Source organism: Nomascus leucogenys, chromosome 1a (genome assembly GCF_006542625.1).
Source record: "Nomascus leucogenys isolate Asia chromosome 1a, Asia_NLE_v1, whole genome shotgun sequence".
NCBI lineage: Eukaryota > Metazoa > Chordata > Mammalia > Primates > Hylobatidae > Nomascus > Nomascus leucogenys.
In genome coordinates, this window is record NC_044381.1 from 78,269,913 (window position 1) to 78,279,899 (window position 9,987).

A 9,987-nucleotide genomic window follows, 5' to 3' on the forward strand; every position below is an offset into this window, starting at 1 on the left:
TCTGTTGGACGTTCTGTGACCTGGAATCATTCTAGAAGGAAAGAGACTGCCCAGAGTAGATTGTGTCCTGCTTGTGACTTTCTTGGTAACAACTACAATGAATATGCTCCCCAGGCTCTTAAAATCTGGAGAGCTTTTTTTTTTTTTAGACAGAGTCTCACTCTTTCACCAGGCTGGAGTGCAGTGGCACGATCTCTGCTTACTGCAAGCTCTGCCTCCTGGGTTCACGCCATTCTCCTGCCTCAGCCTCCTGAGTAGCTGGGACTGCAGGTGCCTGCCACCACACCCGGCTAATTTTTTGTAATTTTAATAGAGACGGGGTTTCACCGTGTTAGCCAGGATGGTCTCGACCTCCTGACCTCGTGATCCACCTGCCTCGGCCTCCCAAAGTGCTGGGATTACAGGCATGAGCCACCACGCCCAGCCTGGAGAGCTCTTGATCTGTGGGTGAAGCTTAGTATGAGGGCCTTGGAGGAGCTTCCAAGTGTCTGAGAGCCTCATGAAATGGGATGCAAAGTTAGGAATTTCTAAGGAGAAAGTCAGAGGAGCCTCTGACTCCCAGCAGGCTGCTAAGCCGTTCCTTAACCAAGGTTCATCCTCCCATGTTGCCTGCTAGGCTGCGTTACAGCAGCCTCTAGTTCCAACATCTGCTGTAGATTTCTGACACTTGCAGCCTACCCTTCACCTCTTCTCTGGCTATTACCAGTACTTCCTCATTATCCCTAGTCATGAAAAAAAAGAAAAAAGGGAAGCGTGTCCCCAAGATGATCTTGCCTTTGAGCCTTGTGTGTTTCCTGACAGGGAAAAGGCCCTGGACTGCCATGTCCTCCCCTCTGGCTGCTTCATGCCGGATCTTCTGCCTAATACCTGACACAAGGAGACTCCTCCAGACTGAACTGCGAGGAAAGGCTTTACAGGCAGAACAGGCTCTGCAGAGTTGCTGCTCAATAAGCCAGGGGTCAGCAGACTTCATGCTGTGTGCCTTGGGCCACATGAGTGATCCTCCTGTAGATATTTCCCATCAGTGAAAACAGAGCTGGCACTGATCACCTCCTCTCTTACAGACTGCAGAGCTAAAGTGGGCTGATGGTTGGAGTGTGCTGTGAAAGTTTGAATGTTTTTGCAAATTTTATTTTATTTTTTGAATTTGAAGTAGAAAGCTATTTGATTATAAATGGTGACTTTTCCCTTCTAAAATCATTTAAAATTTTTGTACCCTTTGAAAATGACATTTAATTATAGGCACTCAAAGTGCAGTTGACAATAATTGTTATTTTTGGGGAATTGTTTAAAGGATGTTCATTCATGCATGCATTTTTTTCATTATTCACTTATTCAGAAAGGTGTGGAAGTCTAATATGTTCCAGGCACTGGGAAACAGTGATCCTGCTGCTCATATTTCCATTCTACACCCAAGCTGTATACTTGGTCATGTGGTTTGGAGCTTTGTAAATCTGCTTTACCCTCTTTGCCCTGAAGAACGTTATTAGAACTTGGTATGCAAAATACGCCATTGGCTGATTGTTGGAACACTTTTGAGCAGGTTTGTAACCACTTCAATGCACACTGTGTGAAGACCCACTAAAGTAGTGGTTCTCAAGGTGTAGCTTGCATCAATATCACCGGGAGGGTTTGTTAAAACAGCTCGCTGGACCCCCAGGCCCAGATTCTGATTCAGTCCCTGACTGCATTTCTAACAAGTTCCCAGGGGATACTCATGCTGCTCGCCTTGGGGATCACACTTGGAGAACCTCTGCATTACAGACATTTCTTTAGACCTAAGGGCTTTGAAGTCTCTTCTCCTGAGAAATTGGTGTGGTTTCATTAGGGTTTATCGTGAATCTTGTTTGCGAACCTGGTTTTCTTTTTGTTTGCTTTGCTTCGCTTCAGAAATTCAGATTCAAATTTGTAGCTCAACTTTAGGAAAATTTTAACAGTTTACATCTTAACTTTTCCCAGCTTTGATTTCCTATTTCATTTTCCCCATTCTGATTTTACATGTTTACACAATATAAGTTCCTGTATACTGACTGTTTTGTGGAATGTAGTATATATTGATAAATATGATTGCAGTCACTGTTCTTTTCTTGGACATTTGTCTTTTGAATCAACTCTAAAGTATTATATGTTTTGACTGTTCAATGCATTAGTTATGGGAGTAGTTTCCCCAGAAGAATTAGATTATTAATAGCAACTAACCAAAGGATTGGAAAGAAAAAATTGGGAAGAAAGTGACAAAGTTCTTGGTAAAAAACAGAACTTTATTTTTAAACTATTGATGCATAGATAGTATCTACAACCAGTAATACATATGCATATATCTGTATGTTTATATGTGTATATATGTATGTGTGTATGTATGGTTTTTTATTTTTATTTATTTTTGAGACGGAGTCTTGCTGTCACCCAGGTTGGAGTGCAGTGGCGTGATCTCTGCCTCCCAGGTTCAAGCGAGTCTCCTGTCTCAGCCTTCTAAGTAGTTGGGATTACAGGCACCCATCACCACACCTGGCTATTTTTTGTATTTTTAGTGGAGACGAGGTTTCACCATGTTGCTCAGGCTGCCTCGAACTCCTGATCTCAAGTGATTTGCCCGCCTCGGTCTCCCAAAGCATTGGGATTACAGGTGTGACCCACCTCGCCTGGCTGTGTGTGTCCTTTTAAAAACTGAGAACCCTAATACATAAACAATATATTTTCTTTGGTTGTTGGAAGAAAAAGAGAAGGGATGAGGTGGTGATGAGAACAGTGAAGGCAAACTACAGTGGTTGCCCAACTTTATTGGAGTCACCTGGAGTTTGTTAAGTGCCATGCTGGTTTGCTAGGCCTGGGTGTGGGGCCTGCATGAGTGTATCAGGAAATTCTGGCCCACGAGAGGTGGGAGAGGTTTAGCACTGAGTAGAAAAATGAAAGGCCCAATCTGTATTAAACCTGCTCCAAATCTTTGTGTCCATTTTTGGATAAGGAGTTCCTGTTCAGATTTTCTGCAACTTTTCCTGAAATCAGACAGTGTAATGGGCACAATGTCATTCATATTACTCAGTCTTAGCTCCAAAAAGTACTCATTGTGTTAGATGTTCATTGGAAGTAGTTTGTAGCTGATTTTTTTCTCTTTCTTCTCTCTCTCTATTTCTGTCTTCTACTTCTGTTTTTAGTTGAAGAGAAGACACTTTACCAACAGCTTGTCTGAAAACAATTTGCAGATAGGAGTACTCATAGAAAACTCTTGGGGTTCTCACTGTGGGTCTTCTCCAGGGATGTGGGTAACACCAAACACTGCAGTATGGAAACTGGTGCAGAACGGGATGTGCTGTGACACTGGCCAGCTGGAGACAGTTGGGACAGGGGATGACTTAACATTAACATGGGAATGTTACATACACAGTCTAGAAAGGCCAGATATTCTTTTGCACTGCTGCCTCTGGCTCTCTTTTCATCTATTTAGTGACTAACCAAATTTATTACCTGTAGTAATCAGTTACTAATTTAGAATTTAATTTCTCTAAGAGTTACCTGGATTTAGGGCTCAGTGAAGGCAGTGTTTATTTAAAAGTGTTTTCTTGAATAAACATTTTAGAACGGTTTTAGATTACAGAGAAACTGTGAAGATAGTACAGAGAATTCCCATATACCCAACAGTCAGTTTTCTGTATTATTAATGTCTTACGTTAGTATGCTACATTGTCACAGCTAATGAATCAATAATGATACGTTATTACTAATTAAACTTCATAGTTTATCAGATTTCCTTAGATTTTACCTACTGTCCCATTTCTGTGTTAGGATCCTATTCAAGATACCACATCATGTTTATATGTCTGCTTAGGTTCTTCTAGTCTGTGACAGTTTCTCAGACTTTCCTTGGTTTTGGTGAGCTTGACAGCTTGACAAGTCCTAGTCAGGTATTTTATAGAATGTCCTTCAAATTGGATTTGTCTAATGTTTTTCCTGTGGTTAGACAAGGGTTTTGGGAGGAAGACCACATGGGCAGGCATAGTACCACATTTCATTCCATCATGTCATATCAATTGCGTAATTAGCTTTTACATGCATACATGCTATCAAAACGACCTATCACTGTTGATGTGAACTTGATGGCATGGCTAAAATTATGTTTGTCAGATTTCTCCCATAAAGTTCCTCTTCCCCTTCTTTCCATACTGTACTCTTGGGAAGGAAGTCACTGTGCATAGCTCACACTTTAGTTGTGGAGAATTATGCTCCACCTCCCTGAGGGAGGTAGTATTTAGAGAAATTATTGGGAATTCCTCTGCTTGGGAGATTTGTCTATTCTCCCCCTTTTATTTATTGTATCATTTATTTGTATCAGTATGGACTCATGCATATTTTATATTTTAGGTTATAGTCTAATATCACATGATTGTGCTGCTCAGATTGTTTCAGATTTGGTTTTTTGGAGCTGTTTCAATTGGCTCCTGTGTCCGTTCGTGACATGCCACCCATCCTGGTGGGTTTTTGTTGTTGCGTGTGTGCTTTTTAAAGTCACATCCTTATTCTTTCTGGCACTACAAGATGCCCCTGGCTCACTTTGTATATTCTTTGCCCCATCCCTAGAATCAGTTATTTCTCCAGGGACCTTAGTTCCTTTTGTTGGAGAATGGTTTTAGAAACCAAGTTCTGGGCACTGCGTGTCCTTGTTGCTACTGAGGTGTCATTGCTTTTAGGTCTGTTCAGCTGACAGAACAGAGAAATAAGTGTATACTCACCCTTGTATATACACATATCTATAAATGTTTCTATATGTATCCATCTGTATCTATATTAACTTGAACATGAGTTCATGCTAATGTTTTCCACTCCAATACAGTGTTACAGGCTTTTTTTACTAGCCTTTCTCCCTGGTCTGCAAACTCCTGCTCTAACAGTGAAAAACTGGTTCCTACCACCCACCATCCATTTACTTACATGTATACTGGTTTCAGAATTGTTAACTTGTATCCCTTATGAGAAAGAACTTTATTGGCTAGAGTTCAGTGGTTATGTGAAATTCGTTATGTGAAATTCATTTTGCCCTTAGATCTAGAGTCCATACTCATTTCTAAAGGTGCTTAAGCCAGCACCTTTTCCCTCACTTCTTTCAGTGAGGTTATTTCATGCATTTTGGTACAGTTGATTCTCATGTCATAGTCTGCATTTGGTATTCCACCCCAGGATCTCTTGATACCCTAACATTTTTAATTGCATATATTCAAGTTCTATGTGCTATAAAGTTCTATCGGTTTTAACAAATGCTTAGTGTTCTCTGTCTACCATTATAGTATCATAGAGAAAAATTTCACGGCCCTAAAAAAAAATTCTCTGATGGGCCTCAACTCACCATTTGGTTTAACAGTCCTGCTGAGAGAGTCCTGCCAGTTGCATCTGAGAGACAGTCCTGCTAGTTGCACCTGCTGAGAGAGTCCTTCAGTTGCATCTGAAACCAGTCTGGTTTTTAATTTTACCTGATGTTCAGAAAATGCTCTCAGGCTGTCACCAGGCTGAAGAACTAGTTGGGTTGTAGCTGTGGCTGTGAATCTGGTTCCCAAGGACTGGCTGTATTAGTCTGTTCTCACACTGCTATAAAGAACTACTTGAGACTGGGTAATCTATGAAGAAAGAGGTTTAATGGACTCACAGTTCCACAGACTGTAAAGAAGCATGACTGGGAGGCCTCAGGAAACTTACAGTCATGGTGGAAGGCAAAGGGGAAGCAAGCAGCATGACGGAGCAGGGGAGAAAGAGAGAGGGAGAGTGAAGGGGAAAGTGCCACACACTTTCAACCAACCAGATGTCATGAGAACTCACTATCATGAGAACAGCAAGGGGGAAGTCTGCTTCCATGATTCAGTCACCTCCCAGCAGGCCCCTCCCCTGACAGGTGGAGTTACAGTTTGAGATGAGTGGGGACACAGAGCCAGACATATCATTCCGCCCTGGCCCGTCCCAAATCTCATGTCCTTCTCAACCAATTATGCCCTTCCTAACAGTCCCCCAAAGTCTTTATTTTTGTTTTTGTTTTTGAGACAGAGCATCAGTCTGTCACCCAGGCTGGAGTGCAGTGGTGTGATCTTGGCTTACTGAAACCTCTGCCTTGCAGGTTCAAGCAATTCTTCTGCCTCACCTTCCCGAGCAGTTGGGACTACAGGCAAGTGCCACCATGCCCAGCTAATTTTTTTTGTATTTTTAGTAGAGATGGGATTTTGCCATGTTGGCCAGGCTGGTCGCAAACTCCTGACCTCAAGTGATCTGCCTGCCTCGGCCTCCCAAAGTGCTGGGATTACAGGCATGAGCCACCATGCTTGGCCTGTCCACCAAAGTATGAACTCATTCCAGCATTAATGAGTCCACAGTCCAAAGTCTCATCTGAGACAAAGGCAAGTCCCTTCCACCTATGAGCCTGTAAAATCAAAAACAAGTTAGTTACTTCTAAGATGCAATGGGGGCACAGGCATTGGGTAAATGCTCCCATTGCAAAAGGGAGAAATTGGCCAAAACAATGGGGCTACAGGCCCCATGCAAGTCCAAAACCCAGCAGGGCAGTCATTAAATCTTAAAGCTCCAAAGTAATCTCCTTTGACTCCATGTCTCACATCCAGGACACACCGATGCAAGGGGTGGGCTCCAAAGGTCTTGGGCAGTTCCACTCTGTGCCTATGCAGGGTACAGCCCCTGCGACTGCTTTCGTGGATTAGCATTGAGTGCCTGTGGCTTTTCCAGGTGCAAGATGCAAGCTCTCGGTGGATCTACGATTCTGGGGTCTGGAGGACAGTGTCTGTCTTCCCACAGCTCCACTAGGCAGTGCCCCAGTGGGGACTCTATGTGGGGGTTTCAACCCCACATTTCCCCTTTGCAGTGCCCTCGTGGAGGTTCACCATGAGGGCTCCATCCCTGCAGCAGACTTCTGCCTGGACATCCAGATGTTTCCATACCTCTTCTGAAATCTAGGTGGAGGCTCCCAAACCTCGACTCTTGCCTTCTGTACACCCACAGGCCCAACACCATATAGAAGTTGCCAAGGCTTGGGGCTTGCACCCTCTGAAGCCACAGCCCAAGCTGTACATTGGCCCCTTTTAGTCATGGTTGCAGCTGCTGTGGCTGGGACACAGTTTGCCAGGTCTCAAGGCTGTACAGAGCAGTGAAGGCCCTAGACTTGGCCCCCGAAACCATTTTTCTCTTCTAGGCCTCCCAGTCTGTGATGAGAAGGGGTACTGTGAAGATCTCTGAAATGCCCTGGAGATATTTTCCCCATTATCTTGGCTATTAACATTTGGCTCTTTGTTGCTGATGCAAATTCCTGCAGCTGGCTTGAATTTCTTCCCAGAAAATGGGTTTTTCTTTTCTACTGCATGGTTGGACTGCAAATTTTCCAAACTTTTATGCTGTGCTTCCCTTTTAAATGTAATTTCCAATTTCATACCATCTCTTTCTTCACTCATATGAGTGTACACTTTGAGAAACAACCAGGCCACATCTTGAATGCTTTGCTGGTTAGAAATTTCTACTGCCAGTTACCCTAAATTATCTCTCTCAAGTTCAGAGTTCCACAGATCTCTAGGGCAGGGCCAAATGCCACCAGTCTCTTTGCTAAAGCATAGGAAGAGTGACTTTTACTCCAGTTCCCAATAAGTTCATCAGTCTCCATCTGAGACCATCTCAGCTTGGACTTCATTTCCCACATCACTATCAGCATTTTGGTCTCAACCATTGAACAAATACTAGGAAATTACAAGCTTTCCCATATCTCCCTGTCTTCTGAGCCCTCCAAACTGTTAGACCTCTACCTGTTACCCAATTCCAAAGTTGCTACCATACTTTCCAGGTATCTTTATAGCAGTACCCCACTCTTGGTACCAATTTTCTGTATTAGTCTGTTCTCACACTGTTATACAGAACTACCTGAGACTGGGTAATTCATGAAGAAAATAGGTTTAATTGACTCGTATTTCTGCGGGCTGTACAACAGCATGGCTAGGAGGTGGGGGGAAGCAAGCATTTCTTATCATGGCAGAGCAGGAGAGAGAGAGAGTGAAGGGGGAAGTGCCACACACTTTCAAACAACCAGATCTCGTGAGAACTCACTGACTATCATGAGAACAGCAAAGGAGAAGTCTGCCTCCATGATTCAGTCACCTCACAGCAGGCCCCTTCCCCAACATGAAGGGATTACAATTCGAGATGAGATTTAGGTGTGAACACAGAGCCAAACCATACCATGGGCAAAAGTTGATTTTATAAGAAGTGAGAGAATGAGACAGGTGAACATTTTGAAGCCTTGTGTGGCAAATATTAATTAGCCAGATTTATTAAAAACTCAGCTACTTGGGAGGCTGAGGCAGGAGAATTGCTTGAACCCGGGAGGCAGAGGTTGCAGTGAGCCAAGATCACACCACTGCACTCCAGCCTGGGCAACAAGAGTGAAATTCTGTCTCAAAAAAAAAAACAAACCCATAAATACATTAAGATTTTATTCACAGTGTGGTGGGTATGGTACTCAAGGCCTTTAATGGGATTTTAATAATCCAAACCTAATTCAGTCTCCAGATGACTGTGCAGTATAATGGAGATAATGCCGCTTTACTTTTCCTTACTCAGAACGTGGTCATGAAGGTCTGTTCAGGGTAGCCAGCGTGCCTTTCCCAGCACTCTTCTTTCTCTTTTGCTGGTTCTGCTTTCTCTCATTCTCTAAACATGGCTTTGGTCCTTGATTCTTTGCTCTTTGAACTGTACAGTTGCTCCTTGGGGGTCAGTCAGCTGTCTTGTGGTTCAGTTATTCCTGTGTGGATGACTCTACCTGCAGCCCAGCCCTTAATATTTTAAGTTTCAGGTCCCATTTATCTTTTTGTCAGACATTTCTAATCTCCCTACAAATCAATATTTTTAAAAACCAGAGTCATCCCAAACCAACTGACCCTCTATATTGCCTTACTTCTTGTGGTTTTAGTCTTACGGTCTTCCAGATACTAGAGCTGCCTTTGGGCTTTTCATCATCCCTAATCCTTAGCCACCAAGTCCTGCTGAGCTTCTTTTGTAATATTTCTCTCCTGCCTCCTCCACCACACACTTGTACCACTGAGACAGTCTCTTAATTCTGCTCAGCACTTCCAGCCCAGTCTACACCCCTCTAGTTTGTCCTCCAGCCTGTTGTTTTAGGACTGTTGCAGCCTAATTATCTGAAATGAAATTTCAGTTCTTAACTTGGCATCCAAACCTTTCGTCCATTGCATTTCCAGCTTTACCTTCTAATTTCTAGCTTTACCTTCTAATTCACTTAAATGAGATACAATTTAATTAAACCATGTATTCCTTGCAGCTTCTGTGCTGTTTTTCCACATCTCTCTCTTTCCCCATGCTGGCAAGGTAAATTTTAGAAGTGTAATGAAATTTGCAGGTGGAAGTTATGGGGATATTGATTGGCTTTAGCTTAATGTAAGGATGACCTTTCCAACAGAATTGCTATTGATGGGGTGGGGTATCATGGAAGAAGTCTACCTGTCATCTCCCAGGTCATCTACTGTCATCTCTCCTTTAAAGGCCTCATCTTCCATATCTGCACATTTGGCTTCTCCTCTCTTTTGAAGCTGCTTGTTTCCATGTCCCATGACGCTAAACTTGGGGACTCCTCCCACCTCTCAGATTGTATTTTCTCTGGTTCTTTCTTTCACTCCTTTAGTGAATTTGCTTTTTCTTTTCTTCTTTTCCTGTGCTCTTTCTTGAAAAATTTCACAGCTCTTAGACTTAGTGTTTACCTTTTGAGAAAGATTCCTAAATGATAACCCCAGCCCTATGTTTAACTACACGATTTGTCTTTATTTCCAACTTCTTGCCAGATATTTCTATTTGAGTGCTTTTGTGTCCAAATTTAAACTCATTTCTTTCCCTTTAAAACATGTTCTTTCCCTGAGTTCCCTGGCTGATTAGTGGCAACAGAGATTGGCAGATCTTTCTGTAAAGGGCCAGAGAGTAGTATTTTTGTCTTCGTGGGCCATA